The sequence below is a fragment of the Rhinatrema bivittatum genome, chromosome 1 (genome assembly GCF_901001135.1).
Source record: "Rhinatrema bivittatum chromosome 1, aRhiBiv1.1, whole genome shotgun sequence".
In the NCBI taxonomy this organism is placed as follows: domain Eukaryota; kingdom Metazoa; phylum Chordata; class Amphibia; order Gymnophiona; family Rhinatrematidae; genus Rhinatrema; species Rhinatrema bivittatum.
The window spans coordinates 446,717,838-446,737,427 of NC_042615.1; positions in this window are offsets into that span (position 1 = coordinate 446,717,838).

Sequence of the window (19,590 nt, forward strand, 5' to 3'; positions counted from 1 at the left end):
TAGTGCCTTGGCAACAGGTTTTCTGCCTTGCTGTGCCTGCAGTATGTGTTGCTATGTTCTGTTCCAGCCTTGCCTCATTCCAGCTCCATACCTTACCTGGTCTCTGTTCCTGTTCTAGCCTTGCCTTGTCCTGTTCCTTGCCCTTCCTTGCTCCAGCCCTGCTCTTTGCCTCGTGTGTTCTAGTCCTTGCCTGTTTGTGCCGTGTCTGTTCCTGCCCTTGCCCCTGCCTCTCATACTGTCTTCCGGTTACCTGATCCCAGCCTGGTTTCTGCCTGCCCTGACCTCTGCCCAGATACCGGCATGCCTGCTCTCCACCTGCTCTGACCTTGGCCTGGTTACTGATGCTGCCTGATCATGCCCTATGGAATCCTTGCCCAGGGGCTATTTGACCTATCGAGGGATTGGGCATTCCCCGTGGGTGATCGCCCTGGTCATGTGCTAATCTTAAATCCTGCTGAGGGATTGCTGCGGAACTTGACCCAGCCCGAAGGTGTTGGCGGGGCCTCAATGGAGCCCAACCCATCGTAGCCCGAGGGACATGTTGGTGCAGACTGAGGGAGGTGTCGGTGATGTCGTGGCCCGAGGGAAGTGCTGGCGTGGTCCGAGGAAGGTCTTGGTGGGGCCGCAATGGAGCCCAACCCATCGTGGCCTGAGAGAAGTGTCAGCGCGGCTGCGCAGCCCAAGGGAGGTGTCGGTGGGATCACAATGGAGTCCAACCTGCTGCGGCCTGAGGGAAGTCTTGGCCCGAAGAAAGGCTTACAGGCTCGGCAACAGGAAGCATCTGGTAGTTGCAGAGTCGTTTCCTCCCACTTTCTCCTCCAGCAGTAAATGCGCAGTGTGGGCTTGGCCAAGGAGGACACCAAGAGGCGTGTGCATGTGTGAAAGAGAGAAAGCGCCAGAATGTGTGATTAAAAGAGAGAGCTTGAATATGTGCATGAGTGAGCCTGTATGTGTGCATGAAAAAGAGAGAGAACCTGCATGTGTGTATGAGAGAGAATCTGCATTTGTGTGTGAGAGCCTGCATGTGTATGAAAAAGAGAGTGCCTGTGTGTGTGAAGGAGAGAAAGAATAAAGATTGTGTGGCCATCTTCACCCAAATCTACAACAATCTCTGGAATATCAAAAGATGCCAGGTATTTATTTAATGGTATGGAGAGCTCGAGATTTTTTAATTATTTATTTTTTAATTATTTTAAATTTTGGGGTATTATTTCATGTGTCTGCTGTTTTGAAATATTTTATTGGTGTTTGGGAAATATTAGAACAAATGTATGTGACTTATTATATCATTAGGGGCCTAATATTGAAAGATGGCTGTTTAAGTAACTTGGCCACTTATCCAGCTAAATTACATGGTATATTCAGCAGCACGGTCTTGTCGCTGAATATATACATATATATTTGTACTTAGCCGTATCAATTATAACCGTCTAACGCAGCTGGTCAACTTATGTGGCTAAGACAAAATATTGCTACTTAGTTGCATAATTTATGTGGCTAAGTCGCTCCACCCACTGCCCTCTCACAACTTATGCAGCTAATTTTTTTAGCCATATAAGGGACTTATGTGGCTAAGCAGCAGCCACTAAATGTAAGCACATATTCAGCGGCCGCAACTTAACCACACAAGTCCTATTTATCCGGCTTAATAGTGCTGAATATGCTTTGAATATTGGGCCCCCTATGTTTGTCGGCTGCTTTGATATATTCATTCTTCTCATGGTTTTAATATTATGAATGTCTTATATCTCTTGATTTTATTGCTTGATGTTTTGTGAGTTGTGATTATGTTTCTGTTTTTCCATTGTTGCACTGCATAATACAGTTGGGCTTGTTGTGGTTAGTAGAGCACGTTTGCGAGCGAGAGAGAACGAGTGAGCTAATGAGCATATGTTTGAGCACGAGAACTGTTTAAGCCAATGGGCCTGTGTATTAGTATAAAAGAGAGCGATTGAGCCAGTGAGTATGTGTGTGAAGAAGAGCATGAGTGTGTGACACAGGGGCCGATGCAATAATCTTCGCGGAAAGCAGGCGCTGACTTTCAGCGCCCGCTTTCTTAATGCATGCATTGGCGCCCGCAAGGGGGGAGGGGGCGCCATGCAATATGTAAATTAGGGGATCGCGCTAGGAAGGAGGCGCTAGGGTCGCTTGCCTTATTGGCGGCGCTAGGGTAGCTTGCGCTATCAGCAGCCATTTTCATTACTGGCAGGCGTTAATATCTGAGCGATAAATGTGCATCTGAGATGCACATTTATCATTTTGCATGCGGAGTGAATGAGTAATAGCCTCATTCACATGCATTTGCATGTGATGAGCGCTATCTCATTCACTCCGCATCGGACGTGTGTTAAATAGGTGCTAATCCCCCTATTGCATTAGGGGTGGATTAGCACCTATTTATCCTTCATCCGACTGCGGATTATACAGTGCGCTCAGCTGAGCGCACTTTATTGCATCGGCCCACAGTGAGCATGTCTATGAGAGAGAGCATGTGAGCCAATGAGCATGTACGAGAGACAGCGTGTGATCTTGTGAGCATGTGTGAAAGAGAGACTATAAAGGAATTTGTATGAGAATGAAATGTGTGTTAGAGAGAGAAGAAGGTTTGTGCATATTTCCCACCCCTTACTAATCCATGACAATCTCAGAGTGACTGGAATCTACAGTTCCCAGGTATGGAGAGGAGGGGATATATTTTAAGTTTAATTTTAATTATTGAAGGGTGTTTGCTGTGTCTGCTATTTTGAAATATTTTATCGATGTTTGGGAAATTAAAAAAACAGTTACATGTTTGTAATCATTAGATGATCTTTTCATCAGGTATTTTGAAATATTTATTCTTTTTATAAATTTGGCTTTACTATTATGATTGATGCTTTATATTTCTTGATGTTATTGATTGATGTATATATTTGTTTTTCAATTCCATACAGTCTGACTTGTTGCAGTTTCAAGTTCAGTTTTTGTCTGCATGTTTCTATTCATACTTTATCATCTCTTCATTTTGTAGTTGGTGAGGGTCTGTCTGTGTTCTACATGTGTGACTAAGGTGAGTATTCTGCAAAGCAGACTTGTGGTGTGGCCCCAGCTGATTTGCATGGATAGAATAGGGGCCTACAGCTTTGTTTACTCACTGCTGGTCTAGAGTTGACTTGATGTGTTGATGCATGTCTGCAGAGAAGGTGCACCCCTTGGGGCGGTTTTGAAAAAAATCCCCTGGGATGATATTTTCCTGCAATCCGCCCCTGTCTTTGCCTAAGTCTTGCTGGCCTCAGAACACAAGGGCTCACCCTGCAGGGGAAAAAGCTGCTACAGGAGAAGCCTAGTTTTTGTCCCTGCATGAGCATGACTGCCTGATATTGGCGGGGACCTAACAGGTTCGCCAGCTGGGCAGTACCAATCTTGCCACAGCCCAAAAGGACTCCCACTTTGTGACAGTACCATTAGAAAATATTCAAATGTTAATGGAGATGGTTCAGAAAAGATATCATGCTGCTCCTTGAAATTCACAATCCAAGCCACCTGACAAATGTTATTTATTTCCCTGTGAAGATATCTGACATGTTCCAGTCCAACTCCTGAGATTGCTTCAGTGTACTGTAGATTCACTTCCACCTCTTACACAGCCATGGTCAGTATTTCTGCAAACTATTGGCATTACAATGACAATACTACACATATAACTCCTCCCCTTAATTTTAATATTGTTTTATAATTTTTCATCATTATAGATGGGTAATCAATTCAAATTAATTGATCATAAAATAATTTTAAGTTGATTTCAAATAAGTGCCATATGAAGATAGAGAGCAAAACAATTCATGCATGCCAATCAGTTACTAGCTCTTAAATTATGGCACCACATCAGTGACACAGGAAGAGAATGCCAAATTCAAGATGGAGGAAATAATTGCAATATACCACTACACACTGGTTCTCCAAACAGGGGGAAACTCTTGTGTCCTAGCGACCTCATTTTGAATATAGAAAAATAAATTTAGAATGAACAAATTATATGACGACACCGCTAGAATAAAAGCAGCCCTTAGACGGTAACTTTCTAACTGGTGTGCGGATGCTCTTTGGCGTGCGCGAGTCGGTGCGAGCCCAGATATGCAGCCATTTTATAACTTGCATGCATATGTGTGCCCAGGCGCACGCAAGTATTTACGCGCACATCTCTTGGCTACACGTTGAAATGCCCAAGTCCCACCCAGACTGCATCCACGCCCTGCCCCTTTTGGAAAGCGTTTGAGATGTGCGAGCTGCGGGAGATACGCGGGCATCTGGGCAGCTTTTATAATTTGGTGGGCGCACGCGAGCCCGACTTGTGCACCTAGCACCCAATTATGGCACACGCTGGGCTTTTAAAATGTACCTCCATATGAAAATATATTTTTTTTGGTAACTTGATAAATTTGGAAGCGAAATCAGCAACATTAATGCTAGATACAAATAATCTTTTGCCATCTGCCAATCCTTTAGGACTTCTACTACAGTTTGCTCTATAATATATCACGGCTCCTTTCATTAAGTACTCCTCCCGACTGCAAGTGGTTTTGCATTAAAATCTATTATTCCCTTTACTTTGCATAACAAAAACTGTTTTGATGAAGGCATTCGATGCCTAATATGGTTGACTGGTGTAATACTAATTAATATTAGAAATAAGCACAGTATGAGAAAGCTTTACTGTGGCGTACAATTATAACTGAACTATTGCCATGGCAGAGCTACCTAGTTGATAGATTGTGAAAGAAAAAAATCCTGACAGGTAGAGCTGGCGCTCAGAGTGAGTCAGATGAGAGAGGTGTCATGCCAGGAGCAGAATTTTAAGCTGTAGTAAGAGGTCGAAGGCCGAGAATTGAACACTTCTCTTTAACAAGCTGCTGGAACCCCTGGAAGAAACTTCCATCTAATACATTCCAAGCCTGCAGCACACAGCAGCAAATATACGCGCTGCAAAAATGCTTCATTCTACCCTGTACCCAGCAGGATAACTATGCACGAGTGAGAGGGAGGCAAAGAGAAAGTCACCATCTCCGGACAGTTCTCTAACTGACCACAACCTGTCAGGGCCGCACAGATATGGAAAGGTTGATAGTTCCATTAGTTGAGTAAATGATATGAGCTTTTTTTTTTTTTTTTCAAGTTTGCAATCCTGTTTTGCTGCCATTTGCACAGATTATCAGTGAAACGCTCAATAATTTGCTGAAATGTTGACTTGAAGTTGCATCTCATCCTGCTTCTGGACAATGCCCTTCATGGTCTTCCTTTGCTGCAAACATGTAAAACTGTTTAAACTACTTGTGAATGTTTTCAAAGCTGATAAATGGATGCAGACTAATCTGGCAACTTCTGACATATTTGCTTTTGGGATCACACATCCCAGTCTATCTTTAAAGTAACAATTCTAGTAAATGCAGAGGTTTTATTTGGCAGTTTAACTATATCATTAAAATTTATATTTTTTTTTCCTATCTCGTGTATATTTCTTTCCTGAAAATAACATCTTGAAAAGTTGTTCCTACTCAGCCAGTCCTACCATTATCCATCTAATTGAGCTAGGGCACTGCTATGCTGACACTTACTTGGATTTATATGAATTTCAGGAAAGCCATAGGGTGCACCCTAATAAACGTTGCTCACCTTTTAGTTTGAAAGCATGTACAAATGTAAGAAATAAAATATGACAATCCCTATCCCCACCTCTAAATGAGATCCAGGGATACGACCAAAAAGAACAGGCCAATTGATAATTTGAAGAAACTAGCTCATGCTTAATGCACAGTTCCTTATTACTCAGAAGCAGGGACAGATTTGGTCAGCTGCTGCCCCGTGGCACTGATACCGTGCTGGTGCCATGCCCCCCTCCCCCGGCAAACTTCCCAGATATGCAAAGTGCCCCCTGACCTCAGATCAGGCGGCAAACCTCAAAGTGCAGCGAGCACTGGTACAGAATTTGTATAGGAAGCCCCAGGAGATGAGACTGAAGGAAAATGTAAATATTTATCCTAGAAAAGAAATGAGACAAAGAGGAATGATATTACCTGAAAGGTATTAATGCACAGAAAGCCAAGCTTTTTCAATGCAAAGGAAACGAACTAGTAGTCACAATAGGAAGCTCCAACAGCGTAGATTCAGGAACAATAATTGGGAGGTATTTTTCATGCAGATGGTGGTGGATGCCTGGAATACCCTCCCGGAGGAGGTGGTGACAACAAGAACAGTGAAAGACTTCCAACAAGCATGTGATAAATACAGAGGATCCCTATGGCAAGAGAACGGTAATGAAGCACTTGGCAAACTTAATTTACTATACTTAGCAACAGCTGCAGCCCAGGACAGCAGTATTATGGCTGCATTGTGCTTCCTGGATGGCATGGGGCATCCTGCAGAGAGCAGCAGCTGCAACCTTAAAGGGGACACAGTGGGAGCTGAGGTTGGGTTCCATGTGGGGATTTGATCTTCTTTGGGAAGATGTGCATACAAATCACTGAATGAGCAACCTAGATGGGCCTTTTGGTCTATCCGCTGTCAATTATTATGCTACTTTTCCAGAACAGTCCCTTCTTCTGCCAGATCTCATAGCCTAGTGTGATGGGGTGAGTGGGGAAATATACAAATCTCTCCATTTCCGTAACCTCAGTTTCTACTGAACATGGGAAGTCGTCATGCTACAAACCTGCTCATTTCACAGAGCTTACTATTACATGGAGGCATGGCTTAATCTGGAAAACATGTCTAAAGTCAAGCCTTTGCATGTTTTTCTCACTTTTTTTCATTTAATTTTCAAAATAGATTCTAGGGGTCTTTTCTCATATGAAACATTTGAATGCTGTTGGGAGATTGCATTGGGAAACAGGAAATCACAGCAATTGCTATGGCTAATTCATTGTTATTGATGCATCTGTATTAGGGATGGGCTTATAATCTTTTTTTTTTTCTTAAACATGATTTTAATGACATAAAAAACATGACTACAATATGCGGTTGGTTTGTATAGGGAAGGATATTTATTTATTTAAAACTGCTTATTAACTGCTTTGCCGATTCAAAAGATTTGTCCAAAGCAGTTTACAACAATAAACATGGATAAGTATTGCACAATGAAATACAGAAACACACAACATATTAATTACATCTTTAACACAATCAAAATCTTAAAAACCTCATAGTAGTGTATGGGTAGTTTGTGTGGGGAAGTGGGTAGGTATATAGAAGTGTGTGTAGGGGTATTTTTTGGGACATTGTATCTGTGGGGTGTACCTGTAGGAGTGCATGGATGTGGTAGATAAGGGTCGGTATAGGTTGTGTCTGTTGGGCTATGTAGATAGAGAGGATGGCGGGTTGTGTATATGAAGTATGTGTTTGTGTGACTGGTTGGTATGTATGTGAAGTTTGTGTGTGGGGAACATGGATATGGAGGATGTATATGTAAGGTATGTGGGGGCTCTGAAAGTGCGGATACTCATGTGAGGGTGTTGGTGTGGTGAGGCAGGGATATATGGATGTTTGTGTGTGGTATATGTGTGTGTGAGGGGGTTGTAAATGTGTGGGGCATGTAAGGAGATTTTTATGTGCAATGGATGTGGTGAGGGTAGGTGTGGGGGGTGTAGAGGTGAATAGGGGTGTAAATGTGGGAAACTACAGACCGGTTAGCCTGACTTCATTGCAAGGAAAAATAGTGGAAAGTGTTCTAAACATCAAAATCACAGAACATATAGAAAGACATGGTTTAATGGAACAAAGTCAGCATGGCTTTACCCAAGGCAAGTCTTGCGTCACAAATCTGCTTCACTTTTTTGAAGGAGTTAATAAACAGGTAGATAATAGGGGTGTGCATTCGTTTTGAACTTAAATGTAAAACGCAACTTTTTTTTTTTTTTTAAACTTAAAAAAGTGATGAGGCGAAAACGATCGGATTTCCAACTTATTCAACATAGCTATGTTGAATATGTTGGAAATCGCGATTGTTGATCCTAAATAAAAATTTAAACCCCTCACCCTCCTTAATCCCCCCCCCAAGACTTACCAAAACTCCCTGGTGGTCCAGCGGGGAGTCAGGACGCCATTTCTGAACTCCTTTGCGAGGAGCACCTGACGTCGGCGTCACGTCGGAGTGACGCGGCGTCACGTGATTCCCCGCGCGTTCGCTCCGGGACCCTCGTTGCACCCAAAAGGAACTTTTGGCCAGTTTGGGGGGGTCAGGAGGCCCCCCCAAGCTGGCCAAAAGTTCCTTTTGGGTGCAACGAGGGTCCCGGAGCGAACGCGCGGGGAATCACGTGACGCCGACGTCACGTGCTCCTCGCAAAGGAGTTCAGAAATGGCGTCCTGACTCCCCGCTGGACCACCAGGGAGTTTTGGTAAGTCTTGGGGGGGGGATTAAGGAGGGTGAGGGGTTTAAATTTTTATTTGCACGTATGGACATAGACTCAACTTATGGAATTCTCCATATGTCCATATTGACCGAAATTGACCCCCCCTTTCGACTTATGGACTTATGAACATAAACTTTTGGTCTGCACATCCCTAGTAGATAAAGGTGAACTGGTAGATGTAGTGTATTTGGATTTTCAGAAGGCGTTTGACAAAGTTCCTCATGAGAGGCTTCTAGGAAAAATAAAAAGTCGTGGGATAGGTGGCAATGTCCTTTCGTGGATTTTAAACTGGCTAAAAGACAGGAAACAGAGAGTAGGATTAAATGGACAATTTTCTCAGTGGAGGGGAGTGGGCAGTGGAGTGCCTCAGGGATCTGTACTGGGACCTGTGCTTTTCAATATATTTATAAATGAACTGGAAAGGCATATGATGAGTGAGGTAATCAAATTTGCAGATAATACAAAATTATTCAGAGTAGTTAAATCACAAGCAGATTGTGATAAACTGAAGGAAAACCTTGTGAGACTAGAAAACTGGGCATCCAAATGGCAGATGAAATTTAATGTGGACAAGTACAAGGTGATGCATATAGGGAAAAATAACCCATGCTATAGTTACACAATGTTAGGTTCCATATTAGGAGCTAGTACCCAAGAAAGATGTCTAGGCGTCATAGTGGATAACACATTAAAATCGTCGATTCAGTGTGCTGCAGCAGTCAAAAAAGCAAACAGAATGTTGGGAATTATTAGAAAGGGAATGATAAATAAAACGGAAAATGTCATAATGCCTCTGTATTGCTCCATGGTAAGACCGCACCTTGAATATTGTGTACAATTCTGGTCGCCGCATCTCAAAAAAGATATAGTTGCGATGGAGAAGGTACAGAGAAGGGCAGCCACAATGATAAAGGGGATGGAACAGCTCCCCTATGAGGAAAGACCAAAGAGGTTAGGACTTTTCAGCTTGGAGACGAGACGGCTGAGGGGGGATATGATAGAGGTGTTTAAAATCATGAGAGGTCTAGAACGGGTAAATGTGAATCAGTTATTTACTCTTTTAGATAATAGAAGGACTAGGGGGCACTCCATGAAGGTAGCATGTAGCACATTTAAAACTAATCGGAGAAAGTTCTTTTTCACTCAATGCACAATTAAACTTTGGAATTTGTTGCCAGGGGATGTGGTTAGTGCAGTTAGTGTAGCTGGGTTTAAAAAAGGATTGGATAAGTTCTTGGAGAAGTCCATTACCTGCTATTAATTAAGTTAACTTAGAAAATAGACACTGCTATTACTAGCAACAGTAACATGGAATAGACATAGTTTTTGGGAACTTGCCAGGTTCTTTTGGCCTGGATTGGCCACTGTTGGAAACAGTATGCTGGGCTTGATGGACCCTTGGTCTGATCCAGTATGGCATGTTCTTATTTTATATGTTCTTATGTATATGGTGTGTGTGACATGTGATACTTTGAATGTGAGTGTGTGTGTGGGAAATTGTTTTGAAGGTGCCTTTTGGCGCAATCCTTCACCAGTTACTTCAGTTATTTTTCCTTCTTTGCCTGTATTGCTCTGGGCCAAACTGGAAGGCTAGGGGTCGGGGAAGGCTTTTAGAATGGAGTAGTGGCCAACATTCTGCAGACTGGAACTGTTTCCCACAGACTCAGTGCCAGTGCAAGGATGTTCAGCCGCCCTAGGCGTTGATGTCACCCTACCATATGATTTGTCTCCGGTGATCTCACCAATACATACATTGCGCCGTGCGATGCCCTCACATTGATTGCAGCCCCCGTGGCTCCCTGCCCACTTCTGGCACCCTAGGCATAGACTAGCATCGATATATTTAAAGTTTTGATTACTTGTTGGCTCACGCTAGTCCTGGCAGGAATCTGCCCAGTGACCAATGATTATATTTTAGCACATCCACTGTCAGGATCACGTCAAATCTATCATGCCTGTCAAGTGCTATATATGAAGGTCATCCTTTCTACAAATATTTATATTGTTTACTGTGTTTTTGCCAAGATAGGGAATATTAATTGTGAGATTATTTTTGTGGACATTTTCTTCTTCTTTCACTCCTTGGTTCTTTGTTTTTGTATTGGTCCTGCATAGACAGCAAGAGGGATATTTCAGGAGGCTTGGTTCTCTGAAAATATTATCCCAAAGTTTCTAGTTTTCATGTTTTCTTTCGGCATGCCAAATTTGATAATTTCCAACTTTTTTGAAATGCTATTTTACCTATGGACACAGACATTAATTGCTTTTACATAATTCTTTCCAACATGATGTATATTAGAAAGCATAACAAAAGGAGCAATACATCCTGAGGGGAATTTTCAAACAACTCACATAGGCTTATAGTCTATGAGTGTTTTTTTTTATCCGCAGGTTTTACCCAGAATTTTCAAAGCGGATTTATGCACATAAACCTGCTTTACAAAATTTGCAAGTGTGCATGGAAGCCTGGCCTGCATACATTCACAAAGTTGCACTTGTTGAAAGCAGCTGTAATTTTGTGCGTGTAGATGTAGAAGCTCGGCCAATAACTTTAAAGCAAGTGTGCATATGTGGGCACGAACATACATGTGCTAGAATTTTCTCTCATCCGTGCAAGTGTGCATATTATATGAGAAGTGCATATGTGTGCCAGTTACACAAGCAGTTACACAAGGAAACGTTATTCTCATATTCACTTTAGGACTGGTCAGCTTTTACACACTCAAGTGAGCACATTTTATGGCCTGCGCGCATGAAGGAAATTCCCCAGTTTTACCAGTTAGCCCACCAGTTTGCCCAGTCTGTCTCTAGGTCATCAAGAGCCCCTCTGGTTCTTCAGCCTGCACCTTCACCTGGTCAGTTTTTGGCTGTAAAGGGTTTGATTCTGATGGATACCTGCTAAAGAGCAGAAGTAACTATGTGCAGGTAACAGCCCTATGCGCGCTGTGTTCGCAGGTTATTAAATTGGGATTTAAGCGCGGAAATGTTGTCCCTGCCCCAGAATGCCCCTTTCTAGTTCCTATTCCACCCCCTTTTTTTTTTTTACAGGAGCAAAGTTATTCACGTATCGGTACTTGTGTGTGCACGTGCAAGGTTTATAAAATAGCCTTAGGGTGCTTGAGTGCTATTTGCATGTGCCTATGTGACATTTTGCTCTTGCATCATTTATAAATTCACCTTTAGTTTTGAAAATCTAAAGTGTGCATGTAAATCCTTATCAGTATGTGCACATAACTTAATAGAATTCCTGCCTTCATGTTTAATTCTGGGTGTTACAATTATTTGGGGCATAAAATATACGTCGCCCATGTTTATTAAATGGGTAAAGAAAGCATGCATTTTATTACATGAAAATATGTGTGTGTACTGAAACATATGCACTACTTTATAAACTGTGTAGCTCCTGCATTGATCCTTGCACATTTACCCACGCACACAAATGCTCCCTGGATTTATTAATCCCACTTTTAAAGACTAGACCCGTTTGTTGTTTATTTTTCAGAAACAAAAAGCTTTTAGTTGTGATTATACCAAGCCATGTAAATGAGCAAACTTGGCAGAATTAAACATTTATTTGCAATTCACTAAGCAGTGAATGGTAGGCATGATAAACAAGTGCAAATTATTCCAAAATGTTTTCACTACCTGAGGGAAAGAAGAACCTAGTTTGTTCTTGAATAGTAAGGATTATGTGGTATATTACCAGACTACAGTCTTTTCAAGATTTATTTTTCAGATGTTTATATTCTATACATTGTGTTGTAGTTTAACTACAATTTACCATACTGTAATCCTATGAGAAAAAAGCCACAAAGATTACAGTATTAGAAATAACTGGTACTACCCCCTGAAAACCCCTCCAGAGCTGCTGGGATGGCGGCAGAGTCCTACTGCTCCTGGTGGCTTCTGCTATTGCTTTGACAGCAATGCTGGAAGCAGGATCTGCCAGTGTTGCTGTCAGAATACGTCTGAGATGGGAGGCAATAATCAAAATACATTTCTCCATGGATAAAATGTGTTTACCCACGTAAAACGCTTTGATTATTGCCCTGAAATAACTATGCTCATTTAATTACTCTCTTTTCTTTATTAAAAACACAATGATTAATAATTATAATTAATAATAATTTTATGCTAGACATTACTTTCACACATCAAGTTGGGAGGGTTTGAGGGTGGGAGACCAGGCCTGCAAACATTAAAAAAAAAAAATAAAGTCTGCACTTTACTGGGTAGAAAGTTTGAACATAACTGCTTAGGTTTGAAAGCTATCTCAGAAACATTATCCGGATAACTTTTGAGTATATTTTAGGGGATGTTTATTCACTGAATATCCCTGACAACTTATCTGGCTAACTTTAGCTAGATAAGTTGTCTGTTAGCTGCTGTTCTGAATATTGGCCTCAATAAGCCTCTTTAGACGTGATAAGTGCCCATTTATTTCACAGCTTATTTCTACCTGTTTAATTTTAGTGAATGACAAGGAAAAGCAGCAGCTTCAGCTCAAGGTTGGTCTCTTCACAATGGCATAATAGCAGACCTTATTTGGAAAATGACTTTTCATCATTAGGGGGAGATCTATGTTCAGCGGACCGGTTAAATGGTAAAGTTACCCGGAATACCTTACGCATATATGCGGTGGCAGTTAGCTGAATAAGGCTACCACTGAATATACTCAGCTAAAATTATTATGTTTGGCCTTTCACAGGACAGTCCCCACGACTGGCCGCACTCACCACCAGGAGTCGCTGATGACAAGGGAAGTCCCCATGGTGGCTGGGATACTGCTGCCATGCTGCTTTTGATAGTCTCCTTAGGCACACACCTTAACTTAAAGGCCCCATGGCAGGAAAGTTCCTGAGGCATCGGGAGCTGGCTGGAGATATAAACCCCAGCCACTCTTCCAGCCAGCGCCTCAGCAAAGGGTCTCCTGCCCTGTGTGCAGTACGTGTTGCCTCAGCATTCCTGTCTCCTTGCCTCTCCAGCCTAGTCTCATCCAACCTATCTTGCCTTGCCTCATTCAGTCCTCTCTGCCTTGCTGCTACCCTTGCCTTGCAATGACTTCCTGGAACTGATCTTTCCCTGGACTTTGAATATTCTTCACATGCTTCCTGTCACCAACCTTTGCCTGGACCTTGACCACTCTTTGCTTGCCGCCTGCCACTGTCTACTGCTTGGATCTGTTCTTGTTGCCTGCTGCCTGCCCCGACCCTTTGCTTGTCCCAGGTATTCTCTTGATCTCTGCCCACCCAGGCCCAGCTTGGCCCAAGACTCTCGTTCTCCATGCCCTGTGGGACCTCCGCCTAAATCCTGCTGGCCTTAGAACCCAAGGGCTTAATCTATGGGGGAAGCTACTGACCAGTCCTGTCCCAGAGTATGTCCGCCAGCTGTTGGTGTGGGCCTAGGGGTTCGCTCTCTAGGCTGCATCAACCACACGACAGCACAAAGGTCCTCCTTCCTTACAATTATCTGAGTAACTTTAGGGCAGTGCTTTTATCCAGTCAGCTACGTTTATCCAGGTACCTCAAAATATCGGCACCCCTGGAATGTTCCCCCACCATGCCTCTTTTTATTCAGGTACATTTTATCTGAGTAATGACTTATCTGGCTACAATTTTTACACTCAGTGGGACAGGAAATTTAAGACTTGGGGTTGTCTGGATAACTCAAAATGTTTCTCAGACAAATTCTTTTGAATATAGCTTATTAAGATAAACCTTTTGCTGTTTAGTAAATAGACTTCTCTCAGTCCCAGGCACATAGAGATTGATGATAGATAAAGATTTTGCACCCTATCTTGTTGACCCTTTCCCCTTACCTATTATATTAATGCAGGCACATTATTCTCTCCAGTGTGCCTTGTGCATTAGTTTCCTTGTTTACTATTGATGTAAACAGAGCTACACTTTATTCATACATTAAACAAAAGCAGCACACATTATGCAGTTACCTTTTAAATTGACATGCACATAAGTTAAAGTTTATTCATTGACATCCCTTTTATATTTCTGTTGGCCAAATTAAAAAAAAAAAAAAATCACAAGCTCTAGCCAATCCAAATTCATTCATCACCACCTTTACAAGGCAGGTCTTTCTTGTCACAGTGATGCCCTTTATTGTCCTGTTCTCAGGGATGTGTCTTAAATTATTGATGGCAGTAATAAAGGAACTTAAGCTTCAGTTCCTAATTTATTGTGCATTAATGCCTATGATAACCTGAAGCAATAGGCATTTGCCAGCTGATGCCATCTTTCATAATGCCAGGAGAAGACTTCTGTGCCTTTTCTTTGATACTGGTTTAGGGGGTCTGTTTACTAAGCAGCATTACAATTGCTTAAAGAATTGTTAATGGTCTGTTGACTGGATGACTCTCCTTTATTTGTAACCCTGTACAGTGTAGTGCAGAGTGCTGCAAAGTGGCTTACATACTGCTGCTGAGTATTTCTAGGTTCTATATCTTATCATGGCCATTGGTTAGGCAAAGGGGTTCACTGCTTAGCTAAAAGTCTGTTTCGGTGGTTGTCTAAGACTATCACATGGTAGCTTTTGTGCTCGGTACCCTCACCAGTAAATCCTTATAACCTTCAAGAATCATTGAATCCTTGCAACCATCCCACACTGCATGAACAAGTCCATGATGGTGTTCATCAATTCCTCAGGAGGATCAGTTAAAGGAGGTGAGAGAACGATTGATATTTCCAGAGAAAACAAATGTGAGCAAATCCTGCCATAGAAATCTCCATTTCTGCCATGTGCCAACACACCTCCAGTTGTCTTCCCAGCTCCAAGAACAACATCACACTGATGATGATGATGATAATAATACCTAGGTGTTGTATTGGCTGCTCCTTTTTAATGTATACCTGGATGCCTGCATCATGTTTTCCATTCTTTTAGTTTTTAATATAATATTTAGCCTCTGCACTGTTCCTCAGGAATATGGATATCCTGCATTGACAGGGTTAACCTGGATCAGCTTGGTCCATGACTGTATAGGTGCTGGAACTGCCTTCTGGTATTCAGTGATAGTCACACTTCCTTTCCAATCAGGAAAGAGAACTGCGTGTCCTGTGGGGCAAAGATTCTGTGACGTCTGACTAGGCTCTGTGCCTGAACAACATTGTCAGATTTTGTTGAGGAAGTAGCAAGAATACAGAGAGAGAGAGAGAAAGTTCTGCAGAGCAGAGGAAGAAGAAAATGTCTCTTGTTCCAGAGCCAAAGAAGTCCTTAGAGAAATGGACTGTCATCTGAGCAAGAAAGGAGAAACAGGTGGGAGAGAAAGTGGTTCTGCTCCTATGTATAGCTCAGCCCTGAATGCTAGAGATTCATTCACTGTGCAGAGACCCCACACGGGGAGCCATTGGTGTCTACGGTTTACATACTATGGGGCAGATTTTTAAAAAGTATGTGCGCGCGTGCGTACTTTTGTTCACGCAACCGGTGCAAACAAAAGTACGCCGGATTTTAAAAGATATGCACATAGCTGCGCGTATCTTTTAAAATCCGGGGTCGGCGCGTGCAAGGCTGTGCAAAATCGGCAGCCTGCGCGCACCGAGCCGCACAGCCTGCCTCCGCTCCCTCCGAGACCCCTCCACCTTTCCCTCCCTTCCTCTATCTAACCCACCCCTAACTAAATCCCCCTCCCCTACCTTATTTCATTGAGTTACGCCTGCCTCTGGCAGGCGTAACTTGCGCGCATCGCCGGCACCCTGCCCCACCCCTGGACTGCTGTCACGCCTCCGGCCACTCCCACGGACCCCTGCCCCCGACACGCCCCCACGACACGCCCCCCCCAAGCAAAGCCCCGGGACTTACGCGTGTCCCGGGGCTTTGCGCATGCTGGCGGCCTATGCAAAATAGGCACGCCATTATCATCAGCCTCTACTGTAAGACTTCCTGTAAGACTTCCTTCAAACAGAACTTCGATAAGCAAAGCCCTATGATCCCAGGGCTGAAATGGGCCTATGATTATTTCTTGGGGGAGCATCAGGGCATTCAAAAGACATATCTTGTGTAGGACCTGCTGGAATATGTGGTGGCCTGCTCAAATTGTGCCCAAAACATGGACCCATGGAAAAGACCCACAGGCCATCTTCTCCCCTTATTGGTTCCACAGAAATTATGGACCCATATCTCCATGGATTTTATCTTCAGCTTACCACCCTTGTCAGGTTTCACTGCTAACTGGGTTGTGGTTGACCATTTTTCAAAAATGGCCTATTTCATACCTCTAAAAGACCTGCCAATCGCTAAAACCCTGGCTCAACTCTTCTTCCAGCATCTTTCACCTCTCAGAACACATCAGTGACTGTGGAGTTCAATTCATGTCTAAACTATGGCAAGCTGTCTGTAAAAAGAAGCAAAACAAAACTTGGCATCAGTCTCAGATTCTCATCTGCATACCACCTGCAAACCAGTGGGCAAATAGAATGCACTAGCCAGATCCCGAGGCTTTAAGTATCCACACCACTGCCAGACAGAACAATTGGGCCCAACTCCTTACCTGGGTCAAGTTCTCCTATAATAATTGTGTCAAAATATCTTGTTTTTGGCTGTCATCCCCAGGTGCCTCTTTCTCTCCCCACTGACACATACCAGCAGCTGAGGCCTTGTCCAAGTATTTTCAAGAAATATGGAACAGTACTAGGGATCTCCTCCCGAGAGCCTCAAAAAGATACAAACTCTACTCAGACAAGAGATACAGACCCAGTCACCCACTAACCCCTGGAGAGAAGGTCTGGTTAAGTACTAGGCATCTGTGTCTCAAAGCACATCCTCCGGTAGCCCCTGTCACATGGTAAGGGCAAAGGGCCACCAGCGCCATTTTGATTCCTGGCAGGTCCGACAGCCCGAGAGTGGAAGATCGCTCCCGGGACCCCCGCTGGATCACCAGGGCTTTCAGTAAGTCTTGGGAGGGGGCAGATCAGGATGTGAGGGGAGGTTGTAATTAAGTAAATTTGAAGGGGTGGGGTTTGTTTTTTTAAATAAATGTGCCCCTCCCTCCCACGCTAACCCGAAAAATGATTTTCCCCGAAATTTCGGGTCCTCTTATCCATGCCGAATTGGACAATTTCATTGAAATTTTTCAATTCGGCAAAAATGAATGCACATCTCTAATAGTGAATACTAAGTTAAGGGATATCATGGACTCCAATCTTGTCTGAGGCAAAATCCATTATATGGTCGATTGGGAGGATTATGAATCTGAGGAACACTCCTGGGAATCTGCGGAACATGATCATGCTCCATAGTTAATCAGGAAATTCCACCAGCTCTTCCCCCATAGTCCCAACCCTATAAGCATTGGGGGGGGGGGGGGGGGAGGGTGTCTTATGAGGGGGGTTACCATAAAACCCCCTTACCTCCAGACACTCCTGGCATAGCTTCTTACAGCATACTGCATCCTAGGGCCTTCCTGAAGCTCTTTTATAGGCCATGCTGCCAGCACTTCCTTTGGGTACTTACTGATGTTGTCATCTCAACTCTAATATAAAAGGAAGCTCAGTACCGTCACCCAGTGCCTCAGCTATAGTTCTTCACCCATACTCCTATCTGCGGTACTAGTTGCTTAGTGTTCCTGAATTGTTCCTGTTCTGCTGTTTTCCAGTTCTCCTGCCTTGTCGTGTGCCAGTCTTCTCATCCCATCCTGCCTTCCTGCCTCATCTGTGTCTCCATGGTCTTCATGTTCTTGGCTTTCATCTTCAGTTGCTAACCTCAGACCAGACTCTGATCTCGCTTTGCATGCCACCTGCCATGACCGCAGCTTGGACTTTGACTGCTCTTGCTCTACCATCAGCCTACAGCCTGCCACTTGGGAGAGAGCCACCTCGCGGTACTCCTCACATTGGCCCAAGGGTCTACTCCGTGCCATGTTACAGCGTGGCTTTCTTCCTGTCTCATGCTCGTCTTGCAAGACAGGAAGAACTGTGCGGTTATCTATATTCTCGCTCTGTTCTTCCTGTCTTGCGAACCAGCATTAGTCAGGCAGTGCTGTCTCAAGGCTATCTGCTGTATGAGGTGAGGGATGAGAGCACTCTCCCCTTCAGGCACAGTATAGGCCAAAGAACTGAAAGGGCCAAGATATAGGATGGGGGAGGGAAGATCCTCTTTGGAATTCTGCTGGGTATTCCCTATAGAGTCTGGCCCTTTCAGTGATTTGAAATGCTGGGGAAGGGGAGAAGACATGTGGCAGGATTCCCAGAGGTGCATCAGATAGCATGTCAATGATATTTCTAGAAACCTGGCAACTCTGCCACACTCCTATGAACCCTGATACCTGCTTCCCACCCTTCCTTAACATCTTCCCTTTGGGGAGATGAGTGAATGGCGGGAGTCTGTGTGTGGCACATTCTGGGCAAGTGCAAGGTATTAGGTGCCCTGGAAGAACCTTACAACCTTGCATACCCCCCACCCTTAATTAAAAATTATGTATTTATATTAACAGATTTTGCCTGAAGACATTTAAAGTATAGTCTTCTGAGATAAAAAAAAATATCTCTTTCAACAACATATATATTATATTTACAGGCATTGCAGTGTGCCAACTAGAAAACCTTGCATAAAGACACTTGGAACTGATATGGTATTGTGTCTATTGTAATGCAAGTTGTTTATGAGCTTGGTCTTCAGAACGTCATAAGTAAACTGAATTACAATTAAAATATAGTAAATCTCCCATACTGCCAACAACAAGAATCCTATCTATGATTAGACAGCACTGGACATATTACACAAGGCCCTAAAACACCAGTACCCCTCCTATTAGAAAAAAAGAACAAGCTGCTATAGATCTCTATACAGAAACTGCATGCTAGTATAATACCTCACCTTGGTCATATGTACAGAATAGAGATAATTATTCTAAAACAACGGCTCACTTCCTCAAAATCTTAATAAACTAACAAAAAGACATGTGATATCTTTGAGGATTATTGCTAAAAAGCATTCATTATAATTTTGTATTTCTTAAACTCTCAGGGGAAGGTATCAGATAGAAGTGCTCACAGTCTCACAGGCTCTTGCCCTATACAGGGCTACAACCCTTCTCATGTAATGGCACTGTTAGATCGCGTCATCTACCATTTCCCCATGAGAATAAACAGTTTTTTAGTTTTTTTAATATATCACCCAATAAAATTTATTCTTAAAAATTACCACCCTCCTATTAAGTGAAAATTGTGTATTAAATTACTTATCTTTTCATGTGCTT